General features: G+C 41.6%; 1 protein-coding gene across 2 annotated transcripts in view; it reads right to left on the bottom strand.

Moving 5' to 3' along the window:
* filip1l (filamin A interacting protein 1-like) overlaps positions 1-17806 on the bottom strand; it is a 110868-nt gene extending 93062 nt beyond the window's left edge. For both annotated transcript variants that reach the window (XM_085264382.1, XM_085264381.1), the window contains exon 1: positions 17376-17806. The gene's annotated coding sequence lies outside the window, so the exon portion shown is untranslated. The remainder of the gene's footprint in view (positions 1-17375) is intronic.
* Between the last annotated feature and the right edge of the window lie 322 nt (positions 17807-18128).

Genomic DNA, 18128 nt, shown 5'->3' on the forward strand with positions numbered 1-18128 from the left:
TTGACCTTGTGTTATTGTCCCCTACAATATCTTGATAGAACTGTGATGTTTCATTTGTTGCCATTTCTGCTGCTCTCTCAGTCAGATCTCTCTTGAAAAAGACATTTTAATGTCAGTGACACTTTTTACCCAGATAAATAAAAGATATATAAACTTTACATCAAGTTGATTTCAGCTTCTCCCTAGTGACAGGGATGTCCTTTCTGGCTCATAATGAGAGATATATTATACACAATCAAGCCATTTACAACATTTTAAATACTGGAAGTCACTTTTTGGCAAGAAAGGAGAAAAAGCTACAATGGCCCTGAAAGGTCAAACAGACTGCAACTTAAGAAAACACCAGCAAATAGGGGGAAAATGCCATAAAAGTGTGTTGTTGTGGGGGTTTGTTGTTTTTATGTCTATTTTCATTGTTTTATTTAACTTGAGTTGTGTTTTGTTGTACAACGTTTTCCTATTTGCTGCTCTTTCTTTGAGTGACCTCTCAGGGCCACCACAGAAACTACTTATAGCATTTTTAAATCAAAGATTAAAAAAAATACTTGACAAAAAATACAGAAAGACTCAATGAAATAAATAAAAAGCACCTCTTAGGAAATATGCAAGCTTGCCTGTGATCTCAAGACAGTGAGCTTCACAGCTGTTAGCAGAGGTCTGCTGTTTTGTATTTAACTTTTTAAGAGTGTAAGAGTTTAGAGGCCAATAATGTAACAAAAGTCAGCGAGTTTACACCAAAACAGCATCTAGGTGTTTTACTCATATACAGGCACACATACTGTGCGTTAATGGCCACAGTAATACCCATTAAGGGGCAAATATGCACACTAGAGAGGACAGGGACACTTTTAAACTGTGGAAAAAAAGGTGTGGGTCTTCTCAAGAAAAGTGTTTCCATTATAAAATAAAAATATATGTCTAGTGTTTCTACTCATACTGCTTCACTTAAAGTGTTATTAAACACTGCTAAATAGGTCAGCACCCAGAGAAAGGCTGTCAGAGAGTAACACGCTCAGCTGGAGGGGTTTCCTTCGTTGGTCCAAGAGAAACAGTGAAATGTTTACAAACAGTGCGGTTGCCGCAGCAACAGGTAGCGACCAGGATTCGGGCCTCGAGGCTGGAAGAGGTGCCGTAAAACCGTTGAAGATGTTTCCTGCGAGTATTAGTGTAAAGCAGCAGGAGAAGCAGTTTTGGGAATTCCTCTGCACTGAAGTCGTCCACAGCTTCAGGCACACGCTGTAACTCCTCCAGAGCGACGGAGGAGTTACGCTTGGAGACGAATAGAGATGTTTCAGCTCAGATGTAGGCATGCTGGTTTTTGTAAATCAGCAGGGTGGATGATGGCGACTTTCTGCTGCAGGCCTTATGGCTGCTGAAATGTGCGTCTAATGAAAAAGAGCACCGTTGCACATTTTTGTCTTATATCTAGGCCTCCTCTCAGCGGGATGATGCAATCCAATGAAATGTTTGGACTGGCCCGAAACTGTAACAGTGTCATCTTAGCATGTTTCCAATACATGGATTATGCCGCAGAGGCAGGCATCAGATTCAGTAATCATCTAGCATTTCAGAAGTGGAGCACTGATGATGCTTTTTACTGGTATCGACTGGAGAAAAATAGCTCTGCATGCACAGTCATGGGGAATATCTCTTATTTGTTTTTGTTTTTTGGGCATCAGTTCTTGTTGGATTAGTAAAAATGTGCAGCCACACTGCTGCACAGTGGGCAGCAGGGACGTATCTGTTCATCAACAGGGGGCGCCATGCTGCCATTCTGGGTACATTCAGGTGAATATTCCAAATGTGATTCAGCATATTCAAAATCAAACCTGGGTTTTCTGATTGTAAATGTAAAAAAGGGGGCACACAAAAGAAAACATTTAAATCTGCAGGATCAGTGTTTCTTTCTTTTTTTTTCAGGGATCTGTACGATGAAGAATATTGTTGATGGAGAGATTTTAGTGTTTTACAGACATTTGGTGTTGACGAAATAAGGTACTCACACACATGGATGACTCAAGAAAGTGCCAGGAACATTTTGATCCATGTTCACATGAAAGCATCACAGAGCTGCTTCAGATTTGTTTGCTGCACATTCATGATGTGAATCTCCCGTTCCACCACATCCCAAAGGTGCTCTATTGGATTGAAACCTGGTGGCTGTGGAGGCCACTTGAGTACAGTACAACTCTTTGTCATGTTCAAGAAACCAGTTTGAGATTATCTGAACTTTGTGACATGATGTGTTATCCTGCTGCAAGCAGCCATCAAAATGGGTGCACTGTGGTCATAAAGGGATGGACATGGTCAGCAACAACACTCAGGTAGGCTGTGTTGCTGCCTACCTGAGTGGCGCACTTTGGCGCACTGACGGGCCCAAAGTGCGCCAAGGAAATATCCCCTAGACCATTACACCACCAGCCTGACCTGCTAATACAAGGCAGTGTGGATCCATGCTTTTATGTGTTTATGCAAATTCTGAACATTTCCTGTTCTTACTGACTGACGTGGACCCAATGTGGTCTTCTGCTGCTGGAGCCCATCTACTTCAAGGTTTGACATGTTGTGCATTCAGAAATGCTACTCTGCAGTCCTTGGTTACTGTGGTTATTTCAGTTACTGCTGTTTCACTTTGAAACAGCCTGACCTCCTTTGCACTCATTATCTGCAAGCCACTTGTGTCAACTTTGATAATAAACGAAGTGAGAATTAGGCTTCTGTCCTCAAAATATTCCATGCAATCTGACTTTTTTTGCATCCAAAGGAGTCACCCTCTGCTGGTCAATAGTAATAAAGCAGGTTCAGTGCTTCTCCACTGGCTTCACTATTCACACCCATATAAGCAGTCTATGGCCAAAACACTGTTCTCCAAATGATGAGCTCATTCAGGTAACACGTATAAAAAAAAAACAAGACAGGGAAGGAGATGAATCCTCTGGGAAAACAGACGAAGAGCATTCGTTTACATTAAAAGGAATAGGGGAGAAGGCCCGAGTTGGAAACATGAAATGCGGTCGAGCATACATGCAGTTTGTCTCAGTTGCTGCTCTAAATGTGTAAATGCACACACACAGACACACACATACTGTATTCTGCCTGGTATTAGTCTGTATTTGAGCAACTGTGGTGCCAAAAGGATATCTTTCTCATGACCTCACGGCTGGCTTCAAATGTTGCGTTTTACAGTGTGTGTGTGTTTGTCTGCATGAAGGCGTGAGTAATATCATTAATTGTCTAGGTCTTCACTGTATGTCAGAGATTTGCTCTTGTTCTTCCTCATGTTGAGGTCTACGCATTTAACAAGGTCAAGCTCATGAAAACAAAGCCAGACAGCGGAGCAGAACTTCTTCGAACTCTTAACCAGAACTAAGACTAAAATGACTTTTTAATGGCGCCGGTCACACTGTTTTGATTCAAACATGAGCGCAACAGAAGATGACGCACACCAAGTGAGCCTCACGCTGTGACTGTTGCTCTTTAAACCCACTCAAACAGGCTCTATGTTTAGCCAAGCTGGCTCCCATGGCAGGCTCAATACGAGGTCTAAACATGCCCGATATATTTAATATCCTGTATCAGCTTTCATTTTTTTGGCAGATGCGTCTTGCTCAGTGTCATCAGACTGTAACCTTGTCGCTTCTGGAGTAGGTGATTATGAGAAAGAGGAGTGATGGAGCTTGAGTTGTCCAGGAGCTGCCGGGGGTGTCACTCCACTGGATGGCACAATGAACAAACCAAATGTGAGGGGTCGTCCGGTTCAGTGGAAGGCTCACCGGCGTGTTTCAGACGTTTGCATGACTTCGTCAGTGTTGATTGTTGCTTGGCTGTACAGCTGCACTAATCAATATTCAATGTTGGGAAGGCTACTTTTGGTAACCTTGATTTCTAATCAAATTTATGCAACATCTACATTTAATAGCATTTTACTTGCTTTGCTAAAAGTTATTTTAAACTGGAAAATTAACTCAAAGAGTAAATGTTTGTGCAGGTTTGATGTCAAGTAAGTCAATGTTGGCTGCATTTTGATGGCTAGTACTGAAGCTTTAGCACCTCTTTTGTATTTCAGAAGGAAAGGTTTGGCACATTTCCAGCACTGAAGGTATTTTTGTCCAACTAAATGGACGCCCACTTTGACCGCTAAAAGCTATGGGCATTGGTAGGATTGTAAGGAAAGAAAAGCACATCCCCCTTTCACTGGCCACCTCCTTCAGCTCACCTGGGTGGTCACACTGGGTCATCCCCAAGCCAGCCAAGATATATATAAATAATAAATATATATGTCCAGCATGTCCTGGGTCTGTCCTGGGGTCTCTTAATGGTAGGACAGTACTAGGACACCTCACAAACAACCTCGACTGCCTCCTTTCAATGCAGACTAGCCTCTGTGAATCATTGTGGGGTTTGTGTGCCTTTGTGATCCCAGGACCTTTGTTGTCAGGGACATATGCTCCTAGTAAGATCTCCCAAGGCAAGCTGCCCAACTCAGGGACAGCTTTTCCTGGGCCTGACCCTGAAACAAGGCCAGGGAGGGGGTTCGAGTAGCTGCTGGTTTTACTCAATGGGGTGCAGCCAGGTGCAGCATGAGGTAGTTCCTGTGGAAGTCATAGTGCTAAATGAAAAGAGCCTTCCTAAGTCGTATGTGTTATTGTAAGTACAATAGTTTTAACGAAACCTGTGATAGGAAAGACCTAGACTAGACCTCAAAAAGTGCTTAGAAGATGCTCTGCAGTATCCAAACAAATTTGTATCCTGTTCACATCCTCGTTGCACTAAAGCTGACAGAGCTGCTAATTTAGTTCATATTGATATAGAATTTCTATTGCACACCCCTCATTTGGTATTCACTTGGAGTTTCATTTATATTTTGCCACAAAAGGGAAACAGACTGCACACTGTTAGGCTACAATTTAATAATTAAATTCTCTTTAGAAACCTGCTTTTGAAAGCGATGTTTTGATCCACTGTCACCTGCTAGGGACAGTAATCTGAACTGATTATTGCCTGTAAAAGAAGAGCCTGTTTTTCACACTTTGAAACATGCCTGGGGAAGATCCTGTGGATTGAAAACATTGTCTTCAAAAGAATGTTTTATAAGTGACTTCAAAGATTCAACTGGAGCCTGGTTGTGCGCTCTCTTTTCACTTATATTTATACCAGTTTCACCTATAGCACTCAAAACAAGGCACATCTTCACAAATTTCCCAACATTAGGCAGAATTTAAAAAAAGAAAAAACATCCAGTTCTGTTTAAACTTGATCCTCTGTTCCTGCTCTCCCTCATGTGTGCCCAGCATGATGGAGCAGCTCCAGACAGATATGGTGGTAAGGAGGTGTGAATAGCTGAAACAGCCTGTCACCACGAGGGCCACCGTGGAAGATGATGGATCACCCACAAACTCCCACATCCCAACACCTCATTCCTCCTCTGTTTAATCCCAAAGATAAACACATATAAACACCTGCAAAAGTCAACAATTGTATATGAATCCAGTGTGAAGGGCAGCAATTTTTTCCAACAAATTATCAAATAAAGTTTCTTTAAATCGACTGATACAGAAAGATACAACCAAAAAATATTGCAGCTGTTTATGCGTTTTCTTAAGCTTCCCATGTCAGGCACTTTAAGACATGGACATGCTTTTCTACAAGATAGTCAGCAGATCGGTGTAGGTAGGGTTTAGGCTAGGTTTGAGATTTGAGATGGGCTTACTGTGTTTTTGTTCACATCAGAAAGTGTGTGTTAACTAAATGATTCTGTTACAAACCTTTTCATTTTCCCAGGATTTCCGTTGATACTTTCATTGATTTCATTTATTGTTTTTGTACTGTTTCTGTGGCATTTAATTTTCTTATTGATTTCCTGGGTGAGGTGTTCCAGGCATGTCCCACCGGGAGGAGGCCCCGGGGCAGACCCAGGACACGCTGGAGAAATTATATCTCTCGGCTGGCCTGGGAACGCCTTGGTGTTCCCCCGGATAAGCTGGAGGAGGTGGCTGGGGAGAGGGAGGTCTGGGCCTCTTTGCTTAGGCTGCTGCCCCCGCGACCCGGTCCCGGATAAAGCGGAGGAAGATGGATGGATGGATGGATTTTATTTTGTGTACAGTGCTTTGTGACCACTTGTCTGAGAAATGTGCTTAATAAATAAATGTTACTTACTTATTTGAATACTTATTTATTTACATACTTCACTTACTTCTGTGTGACTTCAAAAGTTTCCCTAATTTTTAATTTCATATCATCATGTAGGTGCCAATTTGGTCTGGTGTTTGCCACAAGTATTATGAAGGTGTAATATGATTTACATTTTTTTTATTTACTCAAAGGCAAAGAGCTACAGAGCTGCACTGCTAAACATTTAAAAGATACAAAATGTTTTTCTTGTTTTGGTGTTTCACTCTTTTTAACAGCAGTTTTATAGCATTATAAATGTTTCTAAATTGTTTTAACAGCTGGAGTCTTTCTTAATTTGAGGTTAAAGTGGAGTCTTGTTTTAAAGTAGTTTTCACAGGAACCTCTGCTTCAAACAGCCAGCAGAGGGCAGCACTTTTTTGTGTTTTGGGGAGTGGCCTTGTGGAACTTCTGGACATTATCAGATATTCATTTGGCTACATAGACTACCACTGGCTTCACTGTACATAGTTGTTAGGGAGTGTTAGGGAGTTTAGCAATATTTTCTTATTCATTTTAGCATTCAGTGTCTGTTTTTATGTAGCATGAATGTGTTTTGCTCTTCCTGTTTACCACTGCTGCTGTCTAATTTACTCTGTTGTAAAAGGATCATTGCATTGGTGGCAGCTTTCATTGTCAGATCCCTTCATGGACCTGGCACTAAGCAAGCTGACCCTCTCACAGATTAACCAATCAGTTGGGCTGTTAAAGGATTGTCTTAGTGTCTGTGGGTTTACCCCAACATTTTAATGTATTGTGAGTTCACAGTCTATCCCAGACTGTGGTCTGAGGGCAGATTAGCTGGTAAGCAGGCTGTTAATTTGTCTCGTCATGGAAATCTGCCGCATCACTCATGACATAAATAATTACATCTGAGGGTGTGTCTTTCTTGGACGTTTTAGCGTTCGCTACATAACAAACCTCACAAGGCATCAGCATGCAAGTGTTCATTCATGCATGTGATCCCAGTCAGTCCATCCGTCTGTGCAGTGACAGCAGATTGAAAGTAGAGGATTACAGGTTCGCAGCATCGATCAGCTGGCCCACATGGTGTCACTTTGCCCTCACACCTAATGCCACTGATTAACAGATTACCTCTGTTAAAGCAGGGGGCTTTTCCCTGTCACTCATTAATGACTCACAGATTGGCTCAAAGTCTTCAGTCAACATCAACTGAAAAGTCCAAAATCTGAATGTGAGCTTTGGTATTAAGACACAGAATTCTGAATACATGTTACAACAGTAACGGAAGGTGGGCGTGACAACACATAGATCATCAAATGGCATTAAATCAATTGTATTCATGTTCATTAGCCATGATCTTAGTCCTAATGCAGAACTGAGTAAAAACACCAGCAGAATTGTTGACATTCCCACCAGCCTCAGCTGTTCCAAGTGTGTGGTGCTCGTCAGGGAATGTTAAAGTTAAAATTAAGACAGCGAACATTGTAAACAGCAGCATATTAGCATTGTCAGTGTGAGAGGAGCATTGCTGTGCTTTATAAGTCCTCTGAGTAATGCTAGCGTAGCTGTGAGGTCATACATTACAGATGAAATAGAAGGTAAAACTATTATTGGACACGTTTTATTCTGCTTCAAGTCATTGTGATGATTTACTCTTGTGGGAGTCGTTTTGTCTAAATAAGTGAGATTTTTTAAATTGGAAAATTATAGTAGTAGTAAATAATAAATGAAGCACATATGTGGTGATATTCCTCTTTATCCTCTGAATTATGACTGATGTGTCAGCTCCTTTTTGCCTGTAATCCAAACTGTCCAGCAGCCAACAAATCAGCCTGGGCTAAAATTAGTAGGTCACCCAATCCCCTGCACGGTAGAGGTGAGGAGAAGGCAAGAAGTCAGATAAGAACTCTACTCTAGTCAGCTCCAGCCAGGGTTTCATTTAGAAAGCTTTGAAGGTGCTTTTCTCTGATTGGCCTAAATCACTAGACCTGTGGTTGCTGCAGATTTGTCCTATATTCCCAAATAAGCTGTTTGAATAAACTTAAATGGGACATTTGAAGCTGCTACTGTAACAGCACAGTGAACACAAAGAAAACCTGAGTCACTAACCAGGCTGGGTTTGAAGAAGTGGAAAGTTTTGTATGATTTCTAAAAATGTGTGAGGACTGAAAGCTTTAAAGGTGCACAACGCTGCTCCTTTGTGCATTTTAAATTAGTTCACATTTGGGTGTTTTTTAATTGATGTGAGATTGTCAGTCGGTGATTACAGAAAGGTTAGCAGTCTGTTAGCTTCATTTAAAGTCTAAAAGCACACGCAGTGAACCTGCTACAGCATATTGAGAGCCAAAGTACTGGCTGCAGCAATACAAGTAACATGTATCCAGGTGTGCACACGTGTACTGTGTGCCATACACAAGAGTACATGAATTGGTACAAATGGGAAAAGGAACAGAATGCAGTGATTAGCAAATTTCACTCACCTGTATTATGTTCACAACAGAATAAAGAAAACATATTGAACGTTGACACAGACATTTCACTATTTCCTGAAAAATATCAACTCATTTTGAATTTAATGCCAGCAACACATCTCAAAAAAGTAAAAGTAAGTGGTACTACAGAGAAACAGCTGGAGGAACATTTTGCAGCTAATTAGTGAATGTTGCTGTAGCACTGTAGAAAGGCAGAGGGTCATCAATCTGCAAAAAAACTGCATCTACAAATTATGGATATTCCTCAAAGTAAAATTCATCATCTTTAGTGAATAATAGCAGCAAAACATTTAAAAAAAACTGGAGAAATCTCTGAGCTGCTGCTATGTACTGCACTCTATAGAGGACTGAAGCTGTCAAATAATAATAATAAATAAAATTAATAAGTGACTACATAAAAATAAATCAAAATCCCATAAAATACTGACACCAGATCTACACGTCAAATAGTTTTACAAATGCATGAATTAATTATCATTTTTATTTATTTACCTTTGTATTAGTCCCCTTATTACTTTCAAATCTCGTGATCCTACTTATTTATTTTCTTGTTAAATAGCTTTATCTTTGGCTAGGCTGCTTTAACACCTTGGTTATCTGGTAAGCTGACATTTCTGCTGTGATCCTGGTATTGATTAACCTCTAGATGAAAAGATGACCTCGTCACACATAATTATTTGCTCACTAGAGCAGGAATGGATTGACGATAACAATTAAAATGATAATTCTATATTAAAAATACATTTTGATCATTTTAAGACAGAAATGCAGTTGAAAATTGTAAAAAATTGTATAAAATTATTACAAAAGCTAATTTTGAGAAAAATAATTACCCACTATGTAGGGAAGGGAGATAGTTATGGTTCCCTAAGCATCTTTATTCAGTTTTTAACTTAACCCAGTTGCCCAGCAACATCCTCAGTAAGCTGTCCAGTGAATCACAACAAGGGCAATTTACAAGTCAAATGTCTAAGCTGTAATTACAGCACAACATGCCACTGAAAACTGTAATAAACCGGGTGGATGTGTCTGATCGACAAACAGGTATTATAGATGTGATTGTCTGAAACGTCTCATTGGAATTTCATTATGTGTGATCAGGATTTTTGGTTTTGTTTCCTAAAGTGAAAGTGGGGTGAGTTCAGTTTCACCTGTGCTGGTCATTCATTTTAATCTATTAGAGGTGACTGACAAGTACGTATAGGTTAATCATCATAGGTAAAAATATATCATCATACATAACAAGATGAGGTTTGTCCCGAGGTTGTATCAACTCAATATTTAGTGGCTATGCTGCATCCAAGCAGCAAAGCAATATTTCTCCAGGAGCTGACTCATGGCTTCTTTTGAACAAGATCTGAGCATTTCATTTGTAAAGAACAGAGCTGCAGATCTCTTTTGTTTTTTGTTTATTATTCTTTGAGTCATCAGTGCGGTTTATCAGCTGAGGAAAATTATAAATCCTTCAAGTTAGCTGCCTCTGCATTCATGTACTTTTTTGCACAGCAGTTGACAAAAACAACGTAACATGTCGTGCAAAAAACACATCCCTGATTCAGGCACAGGGATCGCAGCGCTAGAGAGGACGAGAGGTTATAATAAAACCGCAACACTTTCATGATGAGCTGTGGAAAACCGCAGTTCATCCTGTCCAACTTGGACACCAAACTCTGAAGCACTATTGTGGCTTTGCCCACCCACCCCACCCCCCGCCCGCTCTGCTTATGAGTCATCTTGGCAGAGGGGTGTAGCGTTCTCCGCTTCATCCGCACCAACACTGTCTGCTGTCCAGCCTTTGGCCTCGTCCCAGACGGACACTGCAGCACTCGTGCCAAATACAGTCTCTCTGTGAGCAAAAGACCCCCAGTTAGGACAACTTCCCACTTCATCCAGGCGAAAGTAAGCAAATATGTCCCAGGGTGCAACAGTGACATTTCTCACTGTGACACTTGTGTCCTTTCCACTTCTGCCCCTGTTTGCTCTCCACATGCCTCACTTCTCTTAAATAAGAGGCAGCAGGGAAAATGTTAGGGAGGGGGGATCATCAGAAAATAGTCTGATAACTGACCCCGTCATTTAACGAATGCAAAAGCCACTCACAGTTACAGATCCATGCTAAGCCCGCATCTCAACTAGGACCATTTCTATGGCAACACCAAACACAGACAGGAGCAACAATGGAGGCTTAGGCCCAAAGAGGAGCACAGACACACTCACGGACCCCTTTGGGTGTTTTATTTTTTTCCCCCGCAGAGAATTTTTAGCATCAGGCTGCCACCTCTGTCACTTTATCCCATCGTGTTGCATATGCCAAGAATTTCACAAGCAAAGCCAAGGCCCCTAGGGGAACACAATGCAGATATAGCAGCAAGATGTGAGCTGGTTCATGCTGAGGTTGGATTGTAAAGAGCTCTATAGAGATTACATTTATATAATGTTTCTCCACAAAGCAGGCTAAGCTACACCCATGGACACGCTATGTTTTAGTCAACCATAGATTTATCCCATAGTGTGACAATCATTGTGTTTACTTTTTCTTCCAGTAAGAAAAACTATTGCTGTCAGAATTCAGGTGTGTGCTGAATGCACAATGCCAAGAAAGACAAGAGCAATGAACAGCAATTGTTGCTTCAACATGGGAAGGGTTATAAGGTCATTTCCAAACAGTATGCAGTCCATCATTCTACAGTGAGAAAGCTTATTTAGAAGTGGAGAACATTCAAGACACATGTCAGCCTTCCCAGAAGTGGACGTCCCAGCAAATTCACCCCAAAGTCAGATAAAGCAATCGTCTGAAAAACTGAAAGATGCCAAAACCTACATCTCAGACTCCACAGCCTCAGCTAGCATCCTGACACATTCTGCTGCATCATGGAAACAGCTCTGCAGTGGCCCCTTATTGTATATTTAACTTAGAGTAGAGGGACTAAACAAAGTAAAGGTGATGACGCGCCGACAAATCCCAACAATGCGAATGACGAACATTCACAGCACGAGGAAATGAAAAGACAGCCAGGGTTACAAATCCGATAAAGGTGACAAATGTTTTCTGGTTTCTTTGTAATAAGCACACATAGTCGAGTTTTCATGTGTATCAGAGTCCTATAGTTCATTAGGTGCTGTATGAAGTAGCAGTTAATAATATGACCAAGGTAAAAGTGATAAAAGTCTTCCTGTTACATATTTAATGGGTTACGACCTGTAGACAAATAAATATTGTGCTTTCTTTGATAATTTACACATTAGTAGAGTTTGTCCCTTGTTTGAGAGTTTTATAGATTTTAGTTGTCTATTTATATTACTTAACAATATTAAGCTATGTTCCTCTAACATAGCTAATCTTCACAGGCTAAGCAAGATCATATTTGTCTGTTATTACAGCTTCAGCTTCCGACGTGTGTTTTGTTCAGAGCACCAGTTCGATTCAAAGTAGCGACTCCGTTGTAGTTTAGGACGTCTCTCGAGAGCCAACGCAAATCTTTTTTTTGTTTATTCTGCTTCTGATGTTCCTTTTCAAGCGTTCTTCATTTGTTGCAACATATGCAGACACAATACAAGATTCAAATGAGAATGAATGGTTACAAGTATATACATATGACTCATAGCTGACAAAAAGAAAGTGATCTGAGCTGTCTGGCAAGTTATTGAACTTTGCAGATTATGCAGAACTTCAAAGTGAGTTCAAAGAGTTTTTTGGGTCTGGGATTTCACCATGCTGCCTTTTTCACACATATAATTGAAGCCTCCAGCCAACCCCCCCCCCCCCCCCCCCCCCACCTCCTGCTGATAGTTTTTAATGCAGCACAGGCAGTCATCCGTCACTAATGCTCCACGGTGTACTAATGCACCTCGAGTGTTACTTGCTTTACTCTTGCACGGAGATGAGCGACGACCACGACGACCGTGTCTGCCGCAGCAAATCATGCTGTAACCGCTCAGAGCAGAACAGGCTTGGAGATACCCTGGTGAATTATTTATGCGCTTGGAGTTGAGCTGTTCCTGTAGTGAAGCACCTGCAGGAAGAAAAGCTTTGCTGAAGCAGCGTAAAGATAATTTAGCTCCCATCCCGAGTGTGTTTCATGTGTTTTGCACTAAACACACCGTCTACGGTCACCAGTGCACCTTTCTCACTTTTTTTATAGCCACTTGTCCACGACACTCTGTTTGTTTGTCTTGCCTTGCTCTCATGGGAACGTCTTCTGCGAAAGCACACTCCAGCTGATCTTTCAGTGCCCCCCCACACCCACCCCTGCCTGAAAAATGGATCTCGGCTGGCTTATTTTGACTTTGCTTGACAGCAGAAGGCAAGCTGTGAGAAATGGAGAGAGAGAGACTAATGTTGGACAACACTGGGGTATATATAGTGCTCTTTTCCCAGAGCTGTGAGCTGTTGGTATTCTGTGAGAGAAACAGGATCCCCACCAATGAAACGAGTCACTGTTCCTGCAGCCAAGCACCATGTGGCCCACTACCCATGCACTTCTTGTACTTGTCGACCCCACTACACCCAGCTCAATTAAACAATCTGCAACACCCGCAGTTTTTGCGTATCAGCCCTGAAGCTTTTTAAGGAGCCACTTTCAACCATCAAACTGAGAAGCCGAATCCCCCGCTAATCGCTCAGTACTGATACATTCATTCAACAAGTCCTCCAAATCAGGGGCGGATCTAGAGAAATTTTCTTAGGGTGGCATGAGGGTGGCAAAGAAATCAAATGGGGTGGCAAAATCAAAGCCTTTTTTTTAAAACACATATGCAGGTGGTTACATATGGTTAAAATAATTCAAATGCAGTAAGTATACACGTTTTTCATATAAATATAGTCTATAACTTAATTATTGTCTGTAGCCCACATAATGACACACTTTAGTTACATAAAACATGTGAGTTTTGATCTTATGTACTGTATAGCCTTTATAATAAATAAATATGTAGCCCAATAACTATAAAATCCAGAAAGCTACACAAAATGAGGCGGTTCATTTACAAACACAAGTCTAATTAAGCTTCAGACTGTTTTTTGTTAGAAAACAATCACATTGTTATATGCTTAAATTACACAAAATGTCAGAAATCTGCACTGTCATGAACCAAAATTTAAACCTAATTTGTTGGATTAACCCACTGAGGTCTGAAATACAACTGCCCATTTTTGATTCCTTTTGAGTTTACGCTTGTATTTCACCCTCAAATTGTTTCATTTTGGTTTTTTCCCCTTGCCTTGTTTGGTATCATTCTTTTCAGCTCAACTGAATTTAGTTGTTTTTTTCACTGACATACTGCATTAGTATTACTGATCTGAAATCACACAAAGAACTTAAAAATACGAGTAGTATTTTTTTTTACTGTAAAAAAAAACCACAGACATGTTGAGTAAATTTTTATAACTTGAAATGCAAATAGAAATTGTACGTTTTGTAAACATATACAACTATTTATCTAAAAATGCAGCCAATACACCTGCCGTTTTTTGTTTTTTTCATTTTCTACAACCATTTAAAAATATTACTAAAACTAAAATGAGAGAACAATCAGGTGTTGCAATAAGATGCCCCACAAATGATGTGTGCCAGTAAAAAAGAAGTTTGTCCACCAAAAGACAGAACAGCACAGGGATAAACCTGCAGGCCTGACAACAGGAGGTGTATCACTCCGCTGGTTGACAGTGTTTACGTTGCAAATGTGCCTCTGTGACATTCATTAGTGCCCTCACTGACACACAAAACAAAACGACTACACAACAGAACAACTACACAAGACAACACAACACACTAAGTATACACTCCACACTAAACGTCACAAATCTCCCACATCTAAAAACTCTCTCGCTCTCTCTCACTCGCTCTGTCTCGCTGCGTGGCTGCAGCTTGTTGCTATGTCAGCTTACATCAGTCATGTGATTTGGAGGTGCAGCGTGTCCGTGGACCACAGAGGGTTAATAACATTCACCTTCCTTCCATTTCCAGAGTGTAACATCTGTGTAAAAAGTGAAATTCCCATGATGTTGTTCAAAATGTGCTCTGGCACAATCATAAACATCGCTTGCTACTGAAAACAAGAAAAAAATCCAGTCCTGCTATGGGCTGAACCATTTGTTAATGGTGGTGGGGGGAAACACTATGCAATCAGTTTTAGCATTTATATTCACCGTTGACTGTAACTATGCTCAAACTGTTAATGCTATCTTATTTTAATAAACAACACTGTCATATGGAAAACCTGGGGTGGCACTTGGGGTGGCAAGGGATAATTTTAGGGTGACACTTGCCACCCCATGCCACCCTTGTAGATCCGCCCCTGCTCCAAATTAAACGGCAATCACCTAATTTTCCTTCACAAATGGCCGTTTGACGATTACTGCCACGTTTTTAGTAGACTAATTTAAACTGCCTTGAAAAAGCAAGAAATAAGGATTGTAGTGTTCAGGTAGACTATGTGTAACGATTACAGACTCCTGTCATGGTTAAAGTTAGGTTCAGATAACTGACACAATGCAAGCGGATAGTCAGTTAGGAGCCTTATTTTGGTTTTCTCATCCAGGGAAATCAAATACTGTTTTAGGTCACAGACTTGCCTGAGCATTGTTAGACACTGACAGATAAAGTTTCTCTATTTAGAAAGTATAAAAGCCCACATTTGGAGGTTGGAGGGGTTATTAGGTTGGAGTAGGTTATAAGTTTGTACTCGCCTAACCGTTGCAGTTTCCAAGGGGATGAAAAAGGAGTAAACTTCAAGCATCTTTGATCCATGTTTTTAAACCCTGAATTTAACCACCAGTCGCTTCCTGCTGATGAATCAAACACCTTCAATAAGACCTTTTGAGCTAGACCTTCTAATCCAGTCTACAGCTGGTGAAGCTCAGGGTGCCAGGAGGTTTGCCTTAATGCGTGTCTTGCTTAGCGATCTCTGCCCCACTACCCTCAAACTGTCAATCAGACTGAAAGCAAAGCACTTTCTAGCAGGGCAGGATGTCATTTTTAAAGTCATTTGAAGGAGTTTATACAAAACAGGTATAAAAAAAAATTGGAGTTTGAAAAGTTTCTGTCAATCTAAAATCTGACATGTGAGGGGCCTGTCATTGCTTCGACACTCCCATCAGGGCCTATGGTGAACTGTCTATAAATCATTCACACACATACTATAAACACCATTCACACTAAACCTGCTGATCATCCTGCTGGCCAGCCCCCTTTTGTTGTCTTACAGCAGATTACAAGCACCAGAAGGCCGTGGCTCTCGGCCCCACTATCATACATGGTTAACCCGATTAACCGGTCACTTCCGGTCACAAGCTAAACTGCAAGCCGTTTAAACCTGAACGGCAAGGCATCCTTCTGCCCAAATATTTACTCACAGGAAGAAGGTTTCTTCCATTCGGGAAGGAGTGCTTCGAACACCTGTCGATGCTTTTATTGCAGACCTTTAAACATCAGAAAAAAAGAAAAGAGGTGGAAATGGCCAACTGTTCCAGGAGCCCAAAAAAGAGCCCCAAATTCCACCTATAAATACCAGCCTCAAGCCATCATCGTTCACATCCTGTGAGTAACCACAAACCAAAATGTTATGTGATGATCTTTAAAGGCTATGCTAATCCTTTTATTAGTAACATCTCTCGCTCTCACTGTGCTGACCACCACATACCAGCACATCATCAAACTATGGATGCCAGCACAGCACCTCCCCAATCCCATAATATGATGAAAGATTTGGCATGTTATAAGCCAAAGGAGAAAATAATAAAGTGAGAGTTTCATAATTAAACCAGTGGAAATGCTTCATTGCTACCAGTCTCGCCCACGTCTTTCAATCTGAGACTTGAGTCCAAGATTGGTAACTTGACTCCCTCCCTCCCTCCCTTCTTCCCGTCACCCACCCCTTCTGGTTGGTCTCAGATACTGTATGACACTGCTGTGGGTTCTCATGGACACGCTGCCCTTTGGAAATTCCCCGGCTGCAACTAATACAACCCCGCCGTGTAACACCAGCGTCCGCTCAAGCTAGTGTCACCGCACAGGAGTGGATGAATTATCACCGCCAGCTTTGATGTGGTGGGCAAATTGATCACGAGGCATGCTGCCACTGCCGGGGCCATATCATGTTCTGCCCTCATCAGCAGATTCAGCTGTAATGGTGATTCCCTCCAAGAAAGCAAAACAAAAGTGTCACGCAGAGCCAACCGCAAAAAGAAACCCAAATGTGTGAGAGCCTTGTCTGTCCCAGCCAAAGAAATAAACCTAATTAGAGCAAATTCAACCTGATTAGATTGAATTAAGATCAGCAGGAGTTCACTGTGCCCTCCCCTCCTCAGAGCCTCGGGTCTCCTCTGGCCTCTAATCTTTGTATCTATTCAATTAGCAGCAACCTTGCAGAAAAGCTGCCACAATGCAGATTATGTTCTGCTCAGTGGTTGTTCTGAAAATCCACTGAAGTTCAGCGCATCTGCGCAAAAGGCTTTGCAGACATACAGACTATACTTCAATAATAAATTCAGGATTTTTTTTTTTTAAATCAAGATTTTTTTTAATAAATAAAATACAATTTTGAAAATGCCAGGCTGACTAGGCTGAAAATGAAATACTTGTAATTTATTACAAACATGACTCAGTGATAATTTTCCATGACATCCATGCACAATCACACAGGCTCACAACCTTTTGCATTTGTGTATTTGCCTCCAAAGGAAACAGATGATATACACACATCTTATGACACAAACACACACACTGTCTCATAGCCAAGCTCCAGCCTTACCTCTCGCAGCAAATCTTTAGCCCACGGTGCTGATGTGCCTCTGCAGTGCCACTGGCTGTGCCTTCAGCCTGCCAGCTCGGATGAAGTGTTATCCTCAGTGTGAATGTTTGCTCCGCTCTCCTTCCCTTTGCAACGCTGAGCGTCCCTTCTCTCTCCTCCACTGCCGTCACTGCTGCTGCCGCGTCCTCAGCTGGCCTCTAGTACAATCCAGGTGGTCTGATGAGTGAGAGAGAGGAAGAGGACAAAGAGGACGAAGAGGTGCGTCTCCTGACAGGGAGCTGCTGCTGCTGCTGTGTGTGATGATGTCTGTGGCTGGTGACTATGAAGACAGACTGTGTGTGTCTGTGTGTGAGGAGAGAGAGCAGAAGGGGAGAGACAGGACCTGCCATGCAGAGATCAGCCCTGTTGCTGTTAAATTTAAACCACCCTGCCTGCTGACACCTTGAGCCACGGCTGCTCTCCCTCTCCAGCACACTAACACACTGGGACGCAAGTGCACACGGATCCCTGATGGTGCCATATGGCTCACGAGCCTTTGGGAGTCTATGACTATCAGAAGAGAAATAGTGAGCGGGGGTGTGAGGGGTGAAAGGAAATGTAGGTGTTTTTTTAAGGTGTTAGTGGCTCAAATAAACTAAACATTGCCCCAAAACTGCTTGAAGATGTGAACAAAATGACTTTCAAAGTCAGCAATGTCAAATCCACCAGTCAGTGAATCTATCCTGTCAGTGTAAAGAAGAGGGATGTCATAAC

This window comes from Mchenga conophoros, linkage group LG23, assembly GCF_057382185.1.
Source record: "Mchenga conophoros isolate Kocher_MC1m ecotype Shallow Benthic linkage group LG23, M_conophoros_male_GT1.1, whole genome shotgun sequence".
In the NCBI taxonomy this organism is placed as follows: Eukaryota; Metazoa; Chordata; class Actinopteri; order Cichliformes; family Cichlidae; genus Mchenga; species Mchenga conophoros.